The sequence below is a fragment of the Euphorbia lathyris genome, chromosome 5 (assembly GCF_963576675.1).
Source record: "Euphorbia lathyris chromosome 5, ddEupLath1.1, whole genome shotgun sequence".
Classification (NCBI taxonomy): Eukaryota; Viridiplantae; Streptophyta; class Magnoliopsida; order Malpighiales; family Euphorbiaceae; genus Euphorbia; species Euphorbia lathyris.
This window is the reverse complement of record NC_088914.1, coordinates 87721305-87746440: the sequence shown is the minus strand read 5'-3', so window position 1 is coordinate 87746440 and position 25136 is coordinate 87721305. Positions and strand designations below refer to the sequence as shown.

The 25136-nt window shown below is 39.9% G+C and overlaps 1 long non-coding RNA gene across 11 annotated transcripts in view; it reads right to left on the bottom strand.

The window, feature by feature from the left end:
* Nucleotides 1-8129, bottom strand: part of LOC136230054 (uncharacterized) — a 9638-nt gene extending 1509 nt beyond the window's left edge. Inside the window, exons 1-8 of one of the 11 annotated variants that reach the window (XR_010689251.1) lie at nt 7952-8129; nt 6940-7046; nt 6541-6781; nt 6344-6452; nt 5674-5757; nt 3855-4008; nt 3431-3529; nt 1-1387 (exon numbers count right to left, since the gene is read on the bottom strand). The exon at nt 1-1387 is cut by the window's left edge and continues 1508 nt beyond it. This is a non-coding gene — a long non-coding RNA (uncharacterized lncRNA). Of the gene's footprint in view, nt 1388-1717; nt 2157-3309; nt 4009-5512; nt 5576-5673; nt 5758-6343; nt 6453-6540; nt 6782-6939; nt 7047-7951 lie in introns of those variants that run through there. The other 10 variants (XR_010689250.1, XR_010689252.1, XR_010689249.1 and 7 more) reach the window with 10 other exon arrangements.
* Between the last annotated feature and the right edge of the window lie 17007 nt (nt 8130-25136).

The following is a 25136-nucleotide window of genomic DNA, read 5'->3' as shown; positions in this document are numbered from 1 at the left end:
TGAATTTTGTACTGGTATTGGTTGGTCGATTGGCAATGGTAGATCGATTAGTTTTTGGAATGATGCCTGGCTTGTGAGGCAGCCTTTATTAGAGATTTGTACTTTTCCTCCGCCTCCTGAGGTCTGAAATTGGAGAATTGCGGATGTTGTGACTGAGGAGGGAGAGTGGGATTGGTCTAAATTTGATCGTTTTTTCAGTCTCGAAACGCTCCTGAGAATCCGGGGAGTTAAAGTTGGCAGTATGAAGGAAGATGGTGATAATCGCTGTTGGTCGTTTACTAATAATGGTGCTTATTCTTGTAAATCTGCTTTTGAGGCCTTTAATCACAATTTGGATGTTCCTCCTTCATACCTTTGGAAATGTATTTGGTCCTTGAAGGTTCCTTATCGTATTATGAGTTTTCTTTGGCTTTGTGCTAAGAATAAGCTTCTAACGAATGTTGAAAGGAAAAGACGATATTTGGTGGACTCTGATGCTTGTAGTAGATGTAATGCTCATGCGAAAACCAGTTGCCATGTTCTTAGAGATTGTGTTGGAAGTAAGGCCGTGTGGAGGAAAGCTGTCTTTCTGCCTTCTTTTCCTATTTAGAACAAGACTGGTTTAAGGAGGGTGTTGAAGGGAAGTTGTTGGCTGAGCTCGAACATGGAGTAATTCTATTTGTTGTGGTCTGCCACCAAATTTGACATTAGAGGAATGTTGAGGTATTTGGAGAAGGAGTGGTTGTCATTTCTAATTTGTTGGCATTCTTTTTCAGAAAAGTTAATTCAATAATTGAGAGTTTCAAGGTTGATAGTTTAACAGGTTCTATCCAAAAGACGACTGTTCATCTGATAGGATGGGATAGACCAGGTGAAGGGATGGTAAAGTTGAACACCTATGGGTCGCGTAAAGAGGACGGAAGAATTGCTGTCGGTGGTGTTTTAAGAGATGCAGGAGGTGCTTTGTTGTCAAGTTTTGCTCAGAATCTGGATTTGGGCTCCTCTTTTACTGCTGAGCTCTGGGGTATCTTTCTGGGCTTAGGGTGGGAGAGGATATGGGGATTAGTAGGTTGCTAATGGAGTCAGACAATCTCGAAGCAGTCAAGATGATTTCTGATAAAAGGGCTATGTGCTCTGTGTTTAAGGGGCCATAATTTAGTTAAAGCAATTAGAAGGATTTGCTCTTCTTTCGATTCTATCAACTTTTGCCATGTTTTCAGGGAGCAGAATCGGATGGCAGATCGGCTTGCTGATGAGGGCCATGAGAGGGCTTCGGGCGTCTCTATTTTCTCTTCTCCTCCTGATTTCCTGTTATCTTTGCTTTCTGAAGACATTGTGGGGGTAGCTTTCCTAGGCTAATCCCGAGTTAATTTGTTGTGGTGTTTGTTTTGTCATTACTTTCTTTTCCCTACAAAAAAAAAAAAACAACTATTTAGTTTTATAAGTATCTTTTTAAATTTTTATAAGTTTATTTTTAGATTAAATTTATTAATTTGATATCTCAAAACATCATAATATTAAAGAATTATTATTATTAGTATAACTTTTATTAATATTGTACTATGTTATGATATTAAATGTAAATAAGCATATAATTTTCACATGATTTTTTAACACCGGTTGAACCCCGATTGAACCTTGATTCAACCTCTAACCTTTAACTCTCCGTGTTTTCCAATTCTTTGACCGGTCCGGTTTTGACCATCATGGTAATAACAAAACACAATATGTTGGGTAATATGATTAATGACTGAGGAGACAATTTCATTAATCATATATGAAATTGATACAACCTACCAACTTTATACATAAATTTATACCAGTTTTTACGGATAAAATTGTTCTCGCCTATGAATAGGGAATTCTCTACATTATCCCATAATAGTTAAATTTAGTTCCTCCTCAATAATTTAATTACTAGTTCCTTCTCAATAACTGAATCTTCAATCAAATGCTTTCCACTCCTAATTAGATATTTGGCGAAAATCTCATCCTTAAAATTCTTCCTTTTTTAGCTCTGTCCTTCTTCCTTTGAAATCTAATTAGAATTTCACACCAAGAATCCCACATTGCAATTTAATTTCATCATGAATTGCAGTAGTGCGTCGTCCCACATCGGTTGAAGACTCACATATTGTATATCGGTTGAAGGCTCACCAAATGTCAAAATAGAAAAACTTTGAAAGTTCAGAAAGTTGCTTACTTAAAGTTATTTTGAACTAAATCAAACTTAATAATTAAAAGGTATTTTGCAAAGATTATTCATCCAAATTCAACAATTAATAATTTGTTAAAATTTAACTCTTTTGGCGGGACCAGCTCACAAGCTCGAGTGGATTTCCACCGCATAAAAGCCACATTACTGAGCAAAATCCTTGATTGCTAAGGTTGCCTATTGAACCATTTAGCATTTCCAAGGTCTAAATCAGCAGAGCTTATACACAGGCCGAGCAGGAGCCAGTCCCTAATATAATAAGTGAGCAGCTAAATACCGCACTCAAATTACTATCACCGCCTTCATTTGGACTTTTTTGCCCTTCTCATAATTTTGATCAAAAACTAAAAATTCTCTCTCCAAAATTATAAACCTGAAAAACAATAATTGAAATTATGAAAATAATTGATGTGTAACAACCTGAACCACGAAAATGGACGATTACGAGTCGGAAACATTAAAATTTATGTTTTTTTTATCAAAGAACTCATGAAAATAATACATATTTTTCATGACGATTTTGTATTTTTTGTCACAAAAAATTGGGGAATTTTGCATTTTTCGTCATAAAAAATTGAACGATTTAGTATTTTTCGTCACTAAAAATTTTACGATTTGCACATTCAAAATTTGGCCTAAACGGATGCGGCATCCGTTCGGCCCATGGTGGGGGCGGACGTGACACTCCGCCCCACCAATGGTGAGAACGGATGGCGCATCCGCCCGGCCCATGGTGGGGGCGGATGCGCCATCCGCTCTTGCCATGGGTCGGTCGGAGTGTCGCGTCCGCCCCCACCATGGGCCGAACGGATGCCGCATCCGTTTAGGCCAAATTTTAAATTTTTCTCTCAAATTTTTTTTCTCAAATTTTGAATCAAAAATTATGCAAAGGGTAAAATTGTCAAAAGATGGCGGTAGTAAGGAATTTAAGGGCGGTAAATAGCAATACCCATATAATAAATAAGGCAATTATGCCCCTTTATATAATCATTCAGTAAAGGGTCTGGCTCTCCCTTTACCGATGTGGGATAATATAAAACATATTATAATATGAAATTCAACTGATGGGATTTAATCTCTTATGCAGCAAATCGGAAAATATGAAGAGATTTGCATCTAGAAAATGCAACAAATCCAGAAATCCAATTCATAATATATAATAACTATTTAATTAACGAGACAAAAATTTGGCGAACTAAAGAGGATCAGTAAACAGGAATGAGGATTAAATTTTACCCATTTTATTTTTGGGATCAAAACGAGGAATCCCTGCTAGGTCAGGGGAACAGGGGCACAAGAGGTATTTGCCATCTTGGTTCTGTCCCGTTTACAACCCTAAAGACGAAAAGATCAGCTCTTAACAGGTTATGAATACCCATAGAACGACTAGACAAGAAATGAAAATCAACAAGATAACTGGAAGCCAAATATGCTTAGAAGAGCCTCAAAAACATGCTGCTAAATTTTTTAAATCCTATATATTTTACAAATATCGTTTCATGGTTTTCGGTTTCAGTTTCCGTTTCCATGTAACATAATCCCAAACCTATTCAGCAAAGCATACAGGTAGTTTGTGGCTTCTAAAAACGTTATATGAGGATAAGTTCCGAATATAATGAAGTTGTAACTAACAAGGAAGGAAGACTCTATGTAAAATTACCTCTTAAAAAACGTTGGCATATAGTGAAAGGGCAACTGGAGCATTGTAAATTCCAGCACATCCACAAGGGCATTCTTTTCTCATCCTTTCATGAGGAGCACTATCACTCCCAAGAAAAAACCTTCTGTTGCCACAGCTAAAGCAATTGCTCCTCCTACACGAGACATAACGTAAAATGCAACACTATAAAATTGGTAAAGCTAATTAATGCCATAAGTTACAGTGGAAAATCCTTTATTTTTTTGTAGGAAAGAAGCATCTTTAAACCCCTAGTTTTTTCAATTTTTATTGATTGAGCCTCTTATCAATCAATTATAATTGCCATTAAGCCTGTTTGTCAAACTACTTAGCTGTAAACATCTAAATAAATTAAAAGAGCTGAGATCAAAACATCCTAACTTTAACTTGGAATCCTAAAAAACAATTTATAACTTCTAGATTTGAGCCTAGGTGCACCTCTAGCAAGGTGCTAGGCGGAAAAAGGCGCACTCAAGCGCAGAGCTCTTGAACAAACAACGCCTTTTGAACATACAAAGGGATGTGAAAGAACTTAACAAAAGGAGTAGAGGACCAATGCCTTTTTAACACAGATAGAAAGCAACCGCAGTGAAGACAGGCCAGGTGAAGTCTGCAGTTGCTAGCCTTGATGCTGGCAAGGCTGCAATAAACCGTTGCTTATACCTAAAAATAAACAATGCTCATTACAGATGCAAACAAACCTCCTTTTTATCTTCAACAGGTTTCAGGATCTACTGAGGCATTTTTACAAACACTTAGCAAGCAATAAATGAAAATGGACAGGAAACTTAAAGTGATAAACCATTCTTCACGAAAGGAATGAACCTAAACTGAACTGAATCGTTAATTCTCTAAAGTCCAGCTTTGTCCTATAGCACAACTCCAATTAAGATTCGACAGATCATAAACTATATACCGACTTTACATCAAATTGAAGGATCTGCTATAGGCCTTCTCTAATAGCAGTCTGCCTATCAAATATCGCTTGAAACCTACATTCATCGAGCCACAAACCATAAGCACAAACCCAGACATAATCCTATAATGGAAAGGGGAATAACGGATACCCTCATTGGCCTATATTGTGATGTATATATTAAGGTGTACTGAATCTAACTCATAACATTTTGCTTCATCGTAAGTTTTAAATCTGAAGGAGAGACCAAGTAGAGCAACTTAAGGTTGGCTGGCTGGAGACAATGTTTCACGCATATACAACAACAAAAAGAAGGCATCCCACATCGGTAGAATTTCACACCAAGAATCCCACATCGCAATTTAACTTCATCGTGAATTGCTGCAGCGTATCCCACATCGGTTAAAGGCTCACATAGGGTCCAATTTGTGTATTATAAATAAACACCTATTTGTTGTTTTCTGATTTAAATTTGGGGCTAACTCCATCAGTTCGGCCTGTGTTAGAGCTGCTGAAACGGACCTTGGAAATACTAAACGGTTATTAAATAACCTTAGTTGTCAAGGATTTTTTAGTTCAGTAACGTGGCTCTAACGCGGTGGAAATCCACTCGAACTGTTGAGATGGCCCCTCCAATAGAGTTGTAAAATTTTAAGGATTTAATTCCATTCTTGAATCTTTACAATAATTAATTTTTTTTTGAATTGTTCAATTGGAAACTTACTGTGATAAACCATTCCTAACACATCTGAACTGAATAGTTAGTTCTCTAATGTCCAGCTTTGTCCTATAGCACAAACCCAATTAAGATTCCACAGATCATAAACTATATACCGGCTTTACATCAAATTAGAATTACAACTTTATTAGAAGGGAAGAACTCACTTGACACCGACCTAGGCAGCGAATGGAAGGATCTGCTATAGGCCTTCTCTAGTAGCAGTCTGCCTATCAAATATCGCTTGAAACCTACATTCATCAAGCACAACCCATAAGCACAAACACAGACATAATCCTATAACGAAAAGGGGATAACGGATACCCTCATTGGCCTATATTCTTATGTATACATATTTTTAGCCTATATTGTGGTCATTGTGATGTATATATATTAAGGTGTACTGAATCTAACTTGCTTCAACTTAAGTTTTAATTCTGAAGGAGAGACCAAGTAGAGCAACCTAAGGCTGGCTGGCTGGACACAATGTTTCAAGCCTAAATCTCAGCAAAAAGAAGGCATCCCACATCAGTAAACAATTGGATACCATCTGTATTTTGTGTCTCATAAATAAATCTACTTGGTTTTTCTAATATCATTAAATCTGGGGTTCCTCCACCTCGGCCTGTGTGAGAGTTGACGGATTGGACCTTGGAAATGCTAAACGGTTGAGTAATCAACCTTAGCAGCCAAGGATTTAGTTCAGTGTTTTAGCTCTTACGCGGTGGATATCCACTCAGGGTGTTGAGCTGGCTCCTACAATTGAGTTAAAATTTCAAGGAATTTTGAGATTCCAAGTTCAATGAATTTGTACATTGTAAAACATGGATAACTTACCTCTTCACAGAGTAACCAAGTAGATTCAGGTCCAGATGATTGAGTAATTAAAACTCTATTCTAGTTCTTCCATATCCTTGGTTAGAAGCGTAATAAGCCTGAAGGTAAGCTGAAGGATAAAATAGTCAATTTCTGAACTGCAATTGAATGAACAAAATAAAAATAAATTCTAGACCATAATAAGAAGGCTATGTTACCCTAAATTACTCAGAAACAGCAAAATTGCTCCAAAAACCTTGGAATTTGAGGTCTCCTTACATAATAAAATCCCTTGAGAATTTCAACACTCTCTTAGTTGCTCCGTCTCTTTCCCATCTCCTAACTAAACATCCACAAAAAACGATCCAAATTTTCTGCTGAATTCGATTGGAAAACCTCCAAAGCTTTTGTAGAGTTTGATTAGGTGATCTTCCCTCCTCAAAACCGGAAATCAAGCTCCTTGAACCCGAAAAAGGACAAAATAAGAAGTCCATAAATAAGTTTCCCAGTTGAAATAAGATTCATTAAAAATTAACAGATTTTTGTATATTTGAAATAAGTTTCCCAGCAGACATTGGAATGATATCTCCAAATGAGAATGAGAAAGACTCAGGCACCTTCCAGGAAGTCTTGGTTAGTTTGTCTTTGATTCGTTTCTTGGAAGTCCATACAAGTCTGGTCCATTGAAGCTTGTAAATGCCTCTAGCTTATCAAGTGCACCAGCCTAAAAATACACAATAATATTGCATCATGTTCAATGGAGGCAGCATATATAACGATAGGGAGTCTGAGAATGCTTTTTCCATATTCCGGGAAAAATTAGTTATAAATTAAAGACATGAATAATGCAACATGACAATTAGAAATCACATCTCCAGCATCACAGCATCAGCATCAACATAAATTAAATTATGTGCGCCCAAATCTCTGCTTGCTCAGCTACGTAGGACTTAGGGGAGTTAATAATGTCACTTCAAGCAAAGGAAAATCCTAACGACAGGCTGTTGATAACTATGCACAGAAGAGCCAAAAACACCAAAGGAAAATCCGAATGACTATTAAGGGGAAGAAACAAAGGGATGTGAAAGAAGTTAAGAAAATGAGTAGAGGACCAAGCATTTGCAAAATTCAACAAAAGGCAGATTGCGTTTGACATGATAATAACGGAATTGGTGAAATGATTAAAGTAAATCAATGTCTTATAATGCATAAACTTCAACAAAACTTACCTGAAAAATCAAGATAGAATTACAAACAAAAGTTCAAAACAGAAACAGCAATTAAGAAATACAGATTTGTAATTACCGAAAAGAAATCAATCCTTGAGTTGAGATTTGATTTGATTTCAGTGTCTGCAATTTTGTTACGACTAATAACTATGCACAGAAGAGCCAAAAACACCAAAGGAAAATCCTAATGACTATTGAGGGGAAGAACATGAACAAACAAAGGGATTTGAAATTCAACAAAAGACAGATTGCGTTTGACATGATAATAACGGAATTGGTGAAATGATTAAAGTAAATCAATGTCTTATAATGCATAAACTTCAACAAAAGATAGAATTACAAACAAAAGTTCAAAACACAAAACAGAAACACCAATTAAGAAATACAGATTTGTAATTACCGGAATGAAATCAATCCTTGAGTTGAGATTTGATTTGATTACGACTGATATACCTGCAATTTTGTGAGAAGAAGAGTCAAGGGAGATAGCAAAAACACTCAACGTTGAGCTCAAAGGAGACGGGGAAAATCAAGTTAGCTGCGATTTTGTGAGTAGACTGAGGTTCAGTTGATGGCACGTGCTGCCGATTAGGGTATACATATGAAAATTGGAATTTAATTAAATTGTATTATAATTTATAGGTCCTAATACACAAATAACCCCATGAACTTATCTAAATATTGCAACTCCCTCCCCGAACTTTCAATTATAATAATTTACCCTTCAAACTTGTCCAATTGTAAAACATAACCCCAAATTGTTGACATGGACTGCAATTGAAGAAACACGTGGAATACAAAACTGCAATGCTCGTGGATTGTAATAATCAGATCTTTGGTGTGATACGAATCCGGGGAAACGTTTTTACTGTTGCTTCAAGTACGGGGTAAAAAAATTCCAAATTTAAGGTTATATTTTACAATTGGATAAGTTTAAGAAATAAATTGTTATAATTAAAAGTTGGAAGGGGCAGTTGTAACATTTGGATAAGTTCAGAGGGTTATTTGTGTATTAGGTCTAATTTATAAAAGAGTTAAGTTTAAAAATTGAAAATATTTTTTAAATTTTTCTCTATTTGTTTGCTTAGAAAACTTATATGATTCGATTTGGTTGAATTTTGAATTTTCAAAGTGTCTCAATAAAGATGAATGTCTGGGGCCTCAAAAAAACACATTTTAAGGCCCCTATCTTTTGCCAATATTAATCCATTGGTCCTTTTGTCTAGTTTTTTTAGACTTATAACCGTTATGTTTTAGCATAAATAGACATATATAAAATAACAGAGTAACATGGTCAACTTGTATTGTATTGTGGTTGTTCTAAAAGCTAAGATATGTTCGGTTAAAAATATATATAAAAAAATATAAAAGGACTACAGAGTTAATATTGGTAAAAGATAGAGATATTAAAATGTGTTTTCAAAATAGATGGATTAAACAGTGTGTTAGGTAAAAACTAGGAGACTAATAAATTATTTACCCTGAATAGTTATAAAAAAAATTAAAAAGACATTGAAAATAAATTTTAATTAGTGTATGTAGTTTAAATTTATTTATTTATATATCAACAACCAGTGTTGTAAAAGTCGCTAGGCGCTAGTCGGGTGGATAAAACTTCTGAAGATTATTTAAGGATTAATCGTATTTGTATTTTTCTACTTTTAGATTTATATTAAATAAATATTATATAAACACATTTAAAATATAAATTATACTATCTAAAAATAATAATAAAAAATACTATATAATAAAAAATATAAATATTTGTTTTAAATAAATAATAAAATAGTTATTGGTTTATACTAATTACTTGTATTATTTTTTACTAATTGTAATTTATAAATTGAGTTGATTTTAACCCGTTTCAGTCAATTTTTTCATCTAAACCGATTTTTTCCGCCTAACCCGACTTGTTCGATTTGAACCGTCTAGGTGGAAGAAAATCGAGCTCTCGACTTATACCGAACTGTTATTCAAAATTGTGCGATTTTGTAAAACTCACCGATATATCGTCCGATTAGTCACCGACTTGACCGATTTTTACAACGCTGGCCTATATTTTATATATCGCCTAAGGCCCCAAACCATCATGAGTCGACTCTACCCTCAACGTGTTTAAAATATCACAATAACCCTCTCAACTTGCTTAAAATGTATTCAATTAATCTCTCAATTGCAAAGAAATAAAATGTATATAGAATGTGTGTTGCACGCGCATAAAATGTCAAATGAATAGACTTTAACTGGTACGTAGGAAAAAAGAAAGAGAGTTATTATTCTTGTAAAATTCAATACCTTTGGTTGCCTGAGCATAATTTTTTACTTCCTTGTTCGAGTCATAACCATTCTTCCTTCCAACGTACCAAAGTAATAAAAGACTGTCAAAAGTAAACAATGTTATTATATAATTCACAAAGTTAAGACTTTCATAGCAGAAAAAAATAGCTTAATATATATTTACACTATTAAACTTGGCACATTTTGCCTATTGGCACCCTTAACTTTTAAAATAACATATCACACATTTATAATTGGTTTTAAAACTTACCGCGTACCTATAGTTAGCTTTAAAAACATAGTGCATACTTATCATCTAAACTCGTTGAGATTCATCACCAATTTTGATAGATTACACTTCTACCAAATAAGGGAAAATTATAAAACTGGACCAAATGGGAGGCTCATTTACATATTTAGACCAATTACCCAACCCATTATCTATCTAAACTATTTATTTGTGAGTTTCCCAAAATGCCCCAAACCTTTCATCTTCCCCCTTCTTTTCTATCGGTTTCAACCTTCCATCTCTCACTTCCTGTGTATCGGTTCATCTTTCCCCTTACTTTTATTTTGTGAATCACCTCCATTTTCTTCATCATCTTGTCTCTTCTTCCTCTCTTTTGTCTCTCTGTTTTTGTGAATGATGGTTCTTCATCTTCTAGTTTCATGTTCATCTATTGGTTTCTTTCATCTTATGTGAATCGAATGTATGGTTATTCGACGTTTTTCTGCGTTTATCATATGTTTATTATCGATTTCAATGGCAAATGGTGGAAATAAGGTAGGTTTCTACCGTTTTGTCTTCATCTTTTTCCAGAAATTACTTTGCAAAATAAGTTTTCGGCACATTTTGCGAAGTCTACGAACAGAAAATCACTTGAAAAATGATGATTTTGTTTCGTGTTATATATATATGAAAGGTATTTTGGGAAAGTCACAAATAAATAGTCTAGATATGTTATTGTTAGGTAATTGATCTAAATATGTAAATATGCCTTCCATTTGACCCAATTTTTAAAAAATTTCCACTAAATAATAGGTTAGAGGTAAAAAAAAATAGATAACACATGAGGTAAATGTTATCGAACAAAATGGCTCTGTTCTTTATTACTTAATTTCAGTAACAATCAGTTCAGTTCAGTAACAATCAGTTCAGTTCGGTAGCAATCAATTCAGTTCAGTTCAGTTCAGCATTCAGTTTCAGTGTTCAGTTTCAGCATTTAGTAATTTATCATTACTTATTATAATAATTATTTATTTATATATAATTTATTATTTTTGTTTATAATATATATTGATTCGGAATATCAGCCTTGGGCCCACCTGGCCCATAGGCCCAACAAGGCCCAAGAGGAAAGTGGCAAGAGACCTCAAAGGCCCAGGGGGACTTGCTATAAATAGAAAGGAGACTACCAAAACGAGGGGGATCGGGTAACATATTTCCTAACTCATTTCCAACAAATATATAATTCTCTTGAGCGACTAACTGTCTTGATCGTCGGAGTGTACCCAGGGACCGCTCCCCGCACAGAGACGATCCTCGGAGAACACGAGCACCTTTCCCGAAGAGACCTCGGATCACTGTTCCGCGTATCCTAATTATTTGGTGCGGTGAGCGTGGAATACAAGTGACTTCGGAGCCTCCAGCAAGATGCAAACGCCAACTGAGTCCGCTCCAACACAAACGCCGGAAGTGGGAGAAATTAGCTCCATGACAAACATCGAGCGTTCCGGACCGACCATTCCAATTTCCCTAGAAACCTGGGACCACTGATGGAAGAGGTGAGCCCGGAAGAAGAAGAGACTTATAATACCACGCAGCTCCTCAGTGCGATACAAGGCTTTCAGACGACTCAAGTTATTCATACGGCGGCTCAGATGAAGATCATAGACCAACAGAGAAGCTTGCAGGAGGAAAACGCCAAAATCTGGCGGTACCTCAAAGAAGTAGCGGAGATACAAAGAGAAGGCGCGCCCCCGGGGGAGTCCTTGGGACCCGGGGTACTGATAGGGGTCAAAAACCCCTATCTTTGGGTACGGTTTTAGGACGGTTTTTAGAGTAATTTGGTTAATAAGCGAGCAATTCTCGCATTTAAATGCTTTTGTGTGAGTTAGTTAGAAATTGAAAACGTTCTATTTACTTTTCGTTGTTTAGGCTCGTTTTGTGATCAATTTAGGCAAATACGGCCGAAATAACATGCATATTAGAATTCCGTTATCTTTTGAAGCTAATTGGTCCGTTAAAAGTCGCACCAAACGAAGCGTTTGCTCAAAATAAGCGATTGACGGATCAATTTGGCTTTTAGACTAATGTTTCCTGGAGTTTTTATGCATGTGCAGGTGGACACAGGAAGCTCGGTGAACTTGCTCATCTGGAAAGCGCTCCGCGCAATGAAAAATACTCACACGGCCCTCCGAGCCGGAACTTTTCCCCTAGTTGGCCTATAAGAAATTGAAGTCCCCATAAAGGGAGTCATCTCTCTGTCAACAATCTTTGCCGAAAGCAACAAATAAGTAGAGGACACCGCAGAATGGGATGTGGTCGATATCCCCTTGGCCTACAATGCCATTATCGGGAGACCTCTACTGGCTAGCCTAAAAGCTACAATTGATATCACCGACTTATGCTTGACTTTGCCGTTTCAACACGACAAGATCACCATCCAAGGAGATCGCATCCTGGCCAAAAAATTGCAATGGGAGGCGACTCAACCTCGGACAGCGCTTTACCTGGAGGACGGTCTGATGGATATGAGGGGGTACAATCCCACACCAATTGAGCCGGTCAGCGACTGTACCATCGGGGAGAACAAGACACTGAAGATTGGGACCAAGCTCCCGCCTCCTCTGGCCAGCGAGATAAAGGATGTACTAACAGAGCATTCAGACGTATTCGCCTGGTGCACCGAAGACATCACATGAGTCTCACCCGAACAGGCAACTCATAGATTGAACATTGATAGGGGTCAAAACCCCCTATCTTTGGGTACGATTTTAGAACGGTTTTTAGCGTTATTTAGTTAATAAGCGAGCAATTCTCGCATTTAAATGCTTTTGTGTGAGTTAGTTAGAAATTGGAAATGTTTTATTTACTTTTCGTTGTTCAGGCTCGTTTTATGATCAATTTAGGCAAATACGGCCAAAATGGCATGCATATTATAATTCCGTTATCTTTTGAAGCTAATTGATCCGTCAAAAGTCGCACCAAACGAAGCGTTTGCTCAAAATAAGCGATTGGCGGGTCAATTTAGCCTTTGGACTAATGTTGTTTGGAGTTTATGTGCGTGTGCAGGTTAAAACATGATCAATTTCAGGCAAAAATCGTGTCTCGGGGACCCCCGGCAGTCGCTCGGCGAATTGAGCATCGGTGAGCAGCCCAGGCGCTGCTCGGCGAGCAGCCCAGGCACTGCCCAGGCACCGCCCAGGCACTGCCCAGGCACTGTCCAGGCACTGTGCCTGCTCGCCGAGCAGCTCGCTCTGCTCGGCGAGCAGACCTGCGGGAATTGGTCAAAAAGACCAATTCCGCCCCCCACGATGCCACGATGGATCCCACGACTTCCTACCTGCATAAGGACACGAATTAGGTCATCAAAAGGGCCCGAGCCACGCCTATAAATAGGATTTTTCCAATGTAATTAGACATCTTTCATTATTTGTAAATTACTTTAGCTTTCCCCTTGAATTTCCTCTCCATCTCCTCCATCTTCATCAACCTCCATTGAAGCTCCTTCAAAGTTGTTCTCGAGGAATATTCAAGGTCCGTCCTTAAGACCTAGGAAGCCGATTGCAGAGTAGACAGGTTCCTTGAAAGGGATTTTCATATCTCCTTTTACTTTTCCTTTTTTTTACTCTTTGATACAGTCTATGAATCCTAGGCTAATTGTATCCTGTGACATTGTTCTTCATCTTTAATAATATTTTAGCTCTTGTTTTGTTCTATGATTGTTTGTTTAATCTTTGTCTTACGCTTTATTCAATTGGTTTAACTCATTCAAAAGCCCCAAAATCGAGTAGGCACATATTGTGAGCTGAATCTGACCTAGTCAGAGCCTAGGAGATTGACGACCTCTTAGTTGATTAAGCCCAAATTGCTGAGCCTTAGACCTAGTTCCGGCCTTACAATGGAATCACGCACTAGGAACTTCAGGAGGGTTAGTAGTGTTAATCGCCTTGAATACAAGTGACTTAGATTAGGTTTTTAATCAATAGACCTAATAACCTAACCTCATTATTATCGTTCATACCATGTTCCTTCGGGTAATTGCATTAGTGAAAGATCAATTAGGAGTAGTTTAACTTAATTAGGAGTAGTTTAACTTAATTAGGTGTAGAATAACTTAGTTAGAACTAGATAACTTAGCTAGGAGTAGCGTAATTCAACCTAGGAGTAGATTAACTTAATCAAAACCAATTCAAACCCCACAAAGCCTAGATAACACCTGAGGCCGAGTAATTCGATACTTGTGGTAAATAAGTCCTGTGGATTCGATATCTGGACTTTCCAGATTTATTACTTGATAACGACGGGGTACACTTATCCCTTAGTGAGCCTTGCGGTAGCGAACGCCATGAGGCGCATCAAGTTTTTGGCGCCGTTGCCGGGGATTTATTTCTTCTGCAATATCAAACCAAAGGTCGATTTGTTAGTTTAGGCATTCCTTGTTATTATCCTTTGTTTATAATCGTTTATACTTGTTTATATATAATCCTTTATACTTTTCTTTTTGTGAATATTTGTTTTTAATTTTTATTGTTATTTCTAATGATTCTTCTTTTTTTGAGAAAATGGCTAGAAACAATGGAAATAAGGAGTCTATTACGCATTTGCTTAACTTTCTATCTACTCACGAAGATCAAACTGACGATTTGTATGCCTCAATTAAAAATTTATGCATACAAAAAGGGATTCTAGTTGATTCAACCGCGGACGAATCAATTAAAGAACCCAATTTGGTAGGTCAGGTTGATAAGGTAATATCTTTTCCCATTAACAATGAAGAACTGATCCCTAATTATGAGAAACCAAAAGTTTCAATATTAATTGAGGAATCAGTTGAAATTGAGCCTCTAGAGAAGAATCCGAAGATAGAAGAGTTCAGTTTTTCTCCAAGTTCAGAAATTTTCATTCTCTTTGATCTACCTAGAGAATCAAAAAGGGAGCAAACTAAACTTTTTCATAATTTATTTAAATTTGATCATTTGTTTTCAATAAAATTCTTTGAAACTGATAATCCGTTTTGCAGGTACGGATTATTTATTCAGGAATTTGAATTCCTAACGCGAATGTCAGCATACACCTAGGCGGGAATTCTATGTCGAGCTCACCGACTATAACGTAGCGCTTCTTGGGAGGCAACCCAAGTTTTAATAAAACTTTTCAGGTTTATTTTATTTAGATTATACATTGATCTTTTAGTTTAGTCTTTTTAGTTTTCTTTTACGTTTTTTTTAAAGTGTTCGTTTAAAAAAAAATAAATAAATATTTTTTTTAGTTGTTTAGTTTTCTTTTATTTTACTTTATTTTATTTTTTTTTAAGTTTTCAGGTTTAAAATAAACTATTAAAAAAAAAAAAATTGGCCCCAGGAGGCCCAGCTCGCCGCGAGCTGGGCGCTGGCGCCCAGCCCGCCGCTGGGCACTGCCGCCCAGCCCGCCGCTGGGCACTGCGCCCAGCCCGCTGCTCGGCCGAGATAAGCAACGGTTCGGGATTTTTTTTCCCGAACGAAGCTGAAATAAATAAATAAATATTAAAAAAAAAATTTGCCACCGCAAATAATCAAGTTTTTTGCGATTGCGATAAAATCAGTAGGTTGTCTTCTCCACCCTAACTTTTTGCACATGCGCTTGATGGTTTTAGATGCAATGTTGGAACTTATTGCATATTTTTAGTGTGAGGAGGAGGGGTAGACAAACTTAAAAAAAAATTGTATAATTTTTAAATTTTTGTTGCGTCGTGTCTAGTTTAGTTTTGCGTTTTTCGGGTTTTATTTAGGTTTTGCATGTTTAGGACCTAAAACCGTGAACCTCCTTCGAATCTAAACTTCGTTATTTGTCCTTGAGGACTGAGAACCGAATCTAAGATTGCATGACAACTAGTTTAGGTGTAGGACACAACCCTTGTATCTGTAAAAGCATGAGCTAAAGTTTGCATTTAGACCCTACTTTTGAAGAAATGCTAAAATCATTACTTAGGTAGATAACTTAAGAATTGAAGGCATGTGATATTAAACTTGAGTTTGGGGAGAACTAGTAAACACAAAATTGAAACCCAAAGAATTGTGAGTTGAATTTGAGCCCAAGAGCGAACATCAAAAAGCTCTTTTTCTTGACATTTTTGTGTGAATGCTTTGACTTGTGGAAAGATTACAGATTTTGCACCTAATACTGTGTTGAACCTACATGCAATGATTTGAGATGATAAACGATGAATCAGCCTCATTAGAATTAACCTTTTTCTTTACCTTATTTTCTCTTTTTCATCCACTCTAGGAAGCCCCTTTGAGCCTATATTTTTGTAGTTTATAGATTTTTCTTTCATTCTAACCCAATTTTTGCAAACCATCACTTGGTTTGCTACTTAACCCAAAGTTTTTGCAAAGCTCACATCGAGCCTTTATCAATTCTAGCGCTTTGTCTTTGTTTATGGCATCATAGTAGCAAGCCAAAAGGCTAAGAAGTGAATGAGCATCACTATCCCAAAAAAAAAAAAAGGAAAAGAGAAAAACAGAAAAAGAAAAGAAAAGAAGAGAGACGAACAAAAAGGGAAGAACTTCATTCCCCAGTTCTTAAAATCAAAACGTCTCAAGAAAACATCCTAACAAGAGAGTAATGAATGAATAAAAAGCTCAGTCACTTCATATTTGCTAAAGCCATTTGAACTTTGTTTTTCTAGCGCTAGAACTATTAACCCTTGTTGTACCTTTAACCCTCTAACCACATTACAACCCCAATTCGAGGCTGTTTTTGATATCATCGGAGTCATATAGCATAGTAGAGGAACTCGGATGAACGTGCAAAATCAACGTAATCCTAAGCAAGAACATAAGCCGAGAGTAAACACTTTAGCCACCGAAAATTATGTGAAATGAGTGAACTACCTATGGTGAGGTGTTTTACTTAGCGATCCCCTCAAGCTCGTTTAATTGAACATGTGTCCTTTTTCTTAAAACATATGACCTATGATAATTGAAATGCGGCTTTTGGATATCGTGTCTCTACTTTGTATTTCCGAATGCATGTAATTACAGATGCTCGAAATTGTGTCAAGCACCTAGTCAAACCGGGAGGTTTTCTAGCTTGCTTGTGATTGCGGGTTTAGTTTTTTAGTTTACTTGGGGACAAGTAAAGTTTTAAGTGCGAGGAGGTTTGATAGCGGTCAAAAACCCCTATCTTTGGGTACGGTTTTAGAACGGTTTTTAGCGTTATTTAGTTAATAAGCGAGCAATTCTCGCATTTAAATGCTTTTGTGTGAGTTAGTTAGAAATTGGAAATGTTTTATTTACTTTTCGTTGTTCAGGCTCGTTTTATGATCAATTTAGGCAAATACGGCCAAAATGGCATGCATATTATAATTCCGTTATCTTTTGAAGCTAATTGATCCGTCAAAAGTCGCACCAAACGAAGCGTTTGCTCAAAATAAGCGATTGGCGGGTCAATTTAGCCTTTGGACTAATGTTGTTTGTAGTTTATGTGCGTGTGCAGGTTAAAACATGATCAATTTCAGGCAAAAATCGTGTCTCGGGGACCCCCGGCAGTCGCTCGGTGAATTGAGCATCGGTGAGCAGCCCAGGCGCTGCTCGACGCGCAGCCCGGGCGCTGCTCGGCGAGCTGCCCAGGCGCTGCTCGGCGAGCTGCCCAGGCACTACCCAGGCACTGTGTCTGCTCGCAGAGCAGCTCGCCCTGCTCGGCGAGCAGACCTGCGGGAATTGGTCAAAAAGACCAATTCTGCCCCCACGATGGACCCCACGACTTCCTACCTGCATAAGGACACGAATTAGGTCATCAAAAGGGCCCGAGCCACGCCTATAAATAGGATTTTTCCAATGTAATTAGACATCTTTCATTATTTGTAAATTACTTTAGCTTTCCCCTTGAATTTCCTCTCCATCTCCTCCATCTTCATCAACCTCCATTGAAGCTCCTTCAAAGCTGTTCTCGAGGAATATTCAAGGTCCGTCCTTAAGACCTAGGAAGCCGATTGCAGAGTAGACAGGTTCCTTGAAAGGGATTTTTGTATCTCCTTTTACTTTTCCTTGTTTTTACTCTTTGATACAGTCTATGAATCCTAGGCTAATTGTATCATGTGACATTGTTCTTCATCTTTAATAATATTTTAGCTCTTGTTTTGTTCTATGATTGTTTGTTTAATCTTTGTCTTACGCTTTATTCAATTGGTTTAACTCATTCAAAAGCCCCAAAATCGAGTAGGCACATATTGTGAGCTGAATCTGACCTAGTCAGAGCCTAGGAGATTGATGACCTCTTAGTTGATTAAGCCCAAATTGCTGAGCCTTAGACCTAGTTCTGGCCTTACAAGGGAATCACGCACTAGGAACTTCAGGAGGGTAAGTAGTGTTAATCGCCTTGAATACAAGTGACTTAGATTAGGTTTTTAATCAATAGACCTAATAACCTAACCTCATTATTATCGTTCATACCATGTTCCTTTGGGTAATTGCATTAGTGAAAGATCAATTAGGAGTAGTTTAACTTAATTAGGAGTAGTTTAACTTAATTAGGCGTAGAATAACTTAGTTAGAACTAGATAACTTAGCTAGGAGTAGCGTAATTCAACCTAGGAGTAGATTAACTTAATCAAAACCAATTCAAACCCCACAAAGCCTAGATAACACCTGAGACCGAGTAATTCGATACTTGTGGTAAATAAGTCCTGTGGATTCGATACCTGGACTTTCCAGATTTATTACTTGATAACGACGGGTTACACTTATCCTTTAGTGAGCCTTGCGGTAGCGAATGCCGTGAGGCGCATCAAACATCGACCCCTCCATCGAACCCCTGAAGCAGAAAAAGAGGGTGCAAGCGAAGGACAAGCAAGCTGCAGTCAAGGCAGAGATAGAGAAGCTACTAGCTGTAAAATTTATTCGCGAAGTCCACTATCCGGATTGGCTTTCTAACGTTGTACTTGTAAAGAAAGCCAGCGGAAAGTACCGCATGTGTGTAGATTTTACGAATGTTAATAAAGCGTGCCCCAAGGATTCCTACCCGCTGCCTAACATAGATCAGCTTCTCGACCAGACAGTTGGTCGCAAAATCTTATCCCAGTTTGATGCCATTGCTGGTTTTCAGCAAATCGCTCTGGACCCGGCCGATGTCGAGAAAACCTCATTCATTACGCATGAAGGTACTTATTGCTACAACGTAATGCCCTTCTGTTTGAAGAATGCAGGAGCCACATACCAGAGACTGATAGATAAGATGTTCGCTCACCTCATCGGCAAAACGGTACAAGTATACATCGACGATATGGTCGTCCTAACCACTGTCGAACGTGACCACCCGCGTGACTTGGCGGAGGTGTTTAAAATTTTCAGGGATTACAACCTCAAGCTGAACCCGGAGAAATGTTTCTTCGGTATTCGTAGTGGCAAGTTCCTTGGTTGCGTGGTTTCAGAGAAAGGTATTGAGCCTAATCCCGCAAAGATCGTGGCAATCTTAGGGATGGAAGCACCGCGTAATTTACAGGGCGTTTAGAGGCTCAACGGAAGGATTATCGCCTTGGGCCGATTCATTTCCTTCTCGGCACAGCGGTGCTTACCTTTTTACAAAGCGATCGAGAAGGAGTATCCCTTCAAATGGTCTACGGACTGCCAGACGGCATTCCACGCCATTAAAACTTTCCTCGCCATACCCCCGCTACTGTCGGTACCAAAGCCAGGACGAGACATTCAACTATACTTCACCATCGCCGATGAAACGGTGGCAGTCGTCTTAACTCAAGAGGAGGAGACGAAGCTCTACCCAATTTACTTTTTGAGCAAGGTCTTGAAAGGTGCTGATATCCGGTACTCCGAAGTTGAAAAGGCTCTGTTCGCCATAACACAGGCATCCGAGCGTCTCAGACCATATTTCCAAGCACATACGGTTGTGGTCAGGACCAATTACCCTCTCAAGAAGGCAGTCCAGAAACCAGAAGTTTCCGGTCGAACCACCAATTGGTCGGTTCGACTATCCCAGTTTGACATATGATTTGAACCTCGCACGGCGATCAAAGCTCAAGTGCTGTCCGATTTCATTGTAGAATTTACCGGATCATCAACTAGCAACCTCACACCGACAAAAGCTTACAACAGCGACATGTGGACCATGAGTGTGGATGGGTCCTGCGGCCCAGGGCGGGCAGGCACAGGCATTGCCATTCAGGGACCTAATAATCTCCAGCTACGGTACGCCATACGGCTCGACTTCCCAACCACAAACAATCAAGCTGAATATGAGTCCCTGATCGTAGCTCTTCGATTGTCCAAAACAATGGTAAGCGGACATCTGACAGTGTACTCGGACTCCAAGCTCATCGTTAGCCACGTCAGCGGTACTTACAAAGCAAAAGACCCGACGATGTGTCAATATTTGGCCCTCGCCAAATCCCTGCTCAAGGATCTCAAAGACAAAGGAGTAACCTTTGACCTCACGCTTGTACCACGAGAAGAGAATGAAGAGGCAGATGCCATTGCCGCTCTCGCAGCAAGCGAGCAGTCCAGTGATCCGCATACCCTTATAGAAACTACTGCTGCCCTAGCCATTCGCACAGAGTGCTCATTACAGATCGACACAGCGGACGCAGCAGCGAGCGGGTGGAGGAGTCTGATAGTCAGGTACCTACAGGATGGGACACTGCCGGAGGATCGGACGCATGCATCCCTCGTGGTTCGGCGTTCCTGGCGATATGCCATGCACGACGGCTTACTCTATCGGAAGTCCTCCATACACCCTTGGTTGCGTTGTATATTCGAGGAAGAAGGGGATCACTGTCTAAAGGAAATACACCAGGGCGTATGCAGCTCGCATCAGGGCGCTCGGACAATTGCGAACAAAGCCCGTCTACAAGGACTTTATTGGCAAACCATGGACTCCGACGCAATGCGTTTGGTTCGTAGCTGTCAGGCGTGTCAACTACATGCCAATACTCATCACGCGCCGGCGGCTCCGCTCAAAGGCATTGTCACACCTTGGCCGTTTGCAGTATGGGGCATTGACCTGCTCGGCCCGTTTCCCATGGCCTTAGCATAGAAGCGTTTTGTAGTAGTAGTGGTCGACCACTTTACCAAATGGATCGAGGCAGAAGCAATCGCCAAAATAACCGCCGACAACGTAATCGGTTTCCTTAAGCGCCTTGAGGCCTTGCTTCACATCACGGCCTATAAGCAAAGCATAGCTCGAAACCACAATAGACGGGTCCAGCCCCGCACTTTCCAAGTCGGGGACCTTGTGCTCCGAGACGCCGATGCCACTCAATCTCCGCTAGCTCAGGGCAAGCTCGGACAATCATGGGAAGGGCCATACAAGATCGATACTGTCCTCCACAATGGAGCCTACAAAATCCCCTCCTTAGACAGAGCGGTCTTTGACAATAGCTGGAACGTCCAAACACTGAAGAAGTACTATCAATAAGCTCATGTAATCTGAATCATGAATAAGAATCCATATTTACAAACAACCCCATGTTGTTACCGATTAATCAAGAAAGCGTGCTACCTGATACGGTCCTCGCATTGAATAACTCAAAAAAGTTATTCCTAGGCTTCTCGATCATCTTGAAACGCCTCTTAAATCGCGCGAACAACCCCATGTTGTTACCGATTAATCAAAAAAGCGAGCTACCTGATACGGTCCTCGCACTGAATAACTCAAAAAAGTTATTCCCAGACTTCTCGATCATCTCGAAACGCCTCTTAAATCGCGCGAACAACCCCATGTTGTTACCGATTAGTCAAGAAAGTGAGCTACCTGATACGGTCCTCGCACTGAATAACTCAAAAAAGTTATTCCCAGGCTTCTCGATCATCTCGAAACGCCTCTTAAATCGCGTGAACAACCCCATATTGTTACCGATTAGTCAAGAAAGCGAGCTACCTGATACAGTCCTCGCACTCAATAACTCAAAAAAGTTATTCCCAGGCTTCTCAATCATCTCGAAACGCCTCTTAAATCGCGCGAACAACCCAATGTTGTTACCGATTAATCAAGAAAGCGAGCTACCTGATACGATCCTCGCACTGAATAACTCAAAAAAGTTATTCCCAGGCTTCTCGGTCATCTCGAAACGCCTCTTAAATCGCGCAAACAACCCCATATTGTTACCGATTAATCAAGATAGCGAGCTACCTAATACGGTCCTCGCACTGAATAACTCAAAAAAGTTATTCCCAGGCTTCTCGATCATCTCGAAACGCCTCTTAAATCGTGCAAACAACCTCATGTTGTTACCGATTAATCAAGATAGCGAGCTACCTAATATGGTCCTCGCATTGAATAACTCAAAACGTTATTCCCAAGCTTCTCGATCATCTCGAAACGCCTCTTAAATCGTGCGAACAACCCCATGTTGTTACCGATTAATTAACGAAGCGAGGTACCATATGCGGTCCCCGCTCAAGTCGCGTCAAAAATTATACTAGGGCTCCTCGAGCATCTTGAAAGACTCAGCAATCGCATCTCTCAAACGGCGTCTCGCACATTTTAGCGCGTTAGCTGCGTACCCATAAGGGAGCAATAAGCGGTCAAATACGATCCCCAATCGACTTTGTTCGCAGTAATAACAAAGGAAATCTGAGTTTACAGCTTTTTCATTGAAAATAACAAAACTACATAAAGATTGAGAAGATTGAAAGGAAATAACTAATACAACGCCAAAACACAGAATAATCCAATCTCCTACACCGATACATTGGCACAGTCAGGATTAGGAATGGCCTCAGCATCCATTAAAGCCCGGTACACTGTCCGCCAGTCAGTACACTCATCAGTATTATGCACATTCTGCCTATGATACAGACATGCTTTCCCAACATGCGTCACTCAATGCGCCGGATCGGCCGGAGTAGGCCCCAGAAAGCCCTGTCTAGAGAATTCAAGAAAAACCACACTACGAGGTTTCAAAGGATCGACAAACATTGGTCCATGGGGATGAGTCGGCGAAGCATGGCGACCAGCACGACGATTTTCCGTTTCGGGAGGAAGATTCATGACTCTGTCAAGCTCATCGGTAAGAAGCCTCCTTACCCAGGCAGGGTGAGGATTGGTCACGGGCACAACCGACTCGTCGGGATTCATAAAACCAACCCATCCTGCGACCAAGCTTTCTTTTCAGTAGAAGACAAGGCGCTGACGACCACGTCGCACGAATCTATCGCAGACCCAGTATAGGGAGTGGAACTTTCACTCTCAGAGGCATATCGCACCTTTCTGTCCAGATCAGGATCATCCCTTGGCGGACAATACACATAAGGGTGAGGCATCGCCGAGATAGCTTTCTGCACCTCAAGCACCTTAGCGGAATCCATAACATCCCAAAGCGACATCGCACGAAGACATGAATAAATAAACGTCTAAGAATACAAACGAAGCAAGAACGCCCCATAAACGAAGAACACAAACAAGAACCAACTCCTATTTATAGAAAGAATAGACAAGACTTGACAAACACATCAAAGAACCTCAAATCAAATCAACATGCAAAGTGACGTTCAAATTTAGCTGCCAACAGATCCCCAAAGATTCCAACCATACAAAACATTATTACATCTTTGAAATCAAAAGAAACAAAAGAGCATGATATCTCCAATTACAACTATTTCTTCTTAAAACGGCCGCAAAACCCTACGGCTTTTGCCTAGGCCGCTTTATCATACACGTTCGGAGAGAATATGACCTCCGGAGGAACCTCATACCCAGCAGAGTGAACAGCAGTAATAAGCATCATTCGATCCATTTTGATCAGCTTCTCCTCGCGCTGTCCCGCAAAGGCACGCAACTCGCTAGCCTCCTTCCGAGCCACCTCAATTTCTCACTTGAGTCTCTCGTTCTCATCGGACAACGCGACTGCTTGCCTGGCTCTCTCGTCGAACTTCTCCTTCACTCGGCGGGTCCATAAGGTGGCAAACTTAAGCATAACCTTGTAAGAACGGAGCTCCTCAGCATCATGTGCCAACTTCTTCGACAGCTCCACTCGGCCTCCTGTCTCCACTTTCAGCTGCTCGGTCAGCACTGCGATCTCGCCCTCACGGCGCTCTAACAACTCTCCAGCGGTAGCTAACTTCCCATTCGCTGCTTCCAGCTCCTTCACAGCATTCCGCAAACCTTACTCCATGTCCCGAAACAAGTTCTCATCATTGACACACATGTCGAATACCGTGTTAGCATTTTGAATGGCCTACATCAGAATACACGAATCAGGACACGATCATTAGAAGCAAACCTAAACGAACATATCAAGAGAACTTACCACACCAAGCGCCGACAAATTTTCCACACCGAGGTTCATTTTGGACACACCATCCATTCGGTGAACTTCTCCGGGCACCTTGGCAACACGAACCATCGCCCGCGCAAGGTCCGACGTCGCCATGTCTGAATGCACCGACAACCCCATCACATATTCCCGAAACTTGGAAATCTTGATATCCATTCTTTTCATCATCTCTGGGTGATCACCTACCCGATCCATCATCTCCGCTGAAAGCTCGGCCCCGCCGTCAGTACATGCTCGCTTAGAGCCATCGCTTGCCCCAGCAGTATCATCGCCCGCACATACTTTCTCAGCTTCAGTTCCAGCAACTGACTTAGCTTTATCTTTCTTATGCTTCCGGGTAAGCACTCCTTGAATCTGGTTCTCGACCTGTTCAGTTTCAGCAGCTATCACCTCCGCAGCTTCCTTCGGCTCACTTTCTAGCACGGGCATACCTTGCGGTATGTTGTCAGTCACATCAGTATCCTCATGCATAGAAAGCACCCCGCCCATGCTCTGAACCACCTGATTCGCATCCTCAAGCGAAGAGAATGAGGCCAAGGAACCTGATGCACCGACAAATGCTTCCTCCGCAGTCTCCAAGCCAACACCAAACTCATTCGGGTCGAAATCCATACTCACGCGAGGATCACCTGGACCTACATAATTAACAACACAATCAATATATTTCAAGCAAACACACGCAACACATGCAAAAACAAAACCCACAACCCGGACCCCTCACCTACGACAGCAACATTTACAGATATCGCCTCCAACTCCGCTAGCTCTCCGGCTGAAAAGTTATACCCACGTTTCCACTTCTCGAAATCCGCCGAC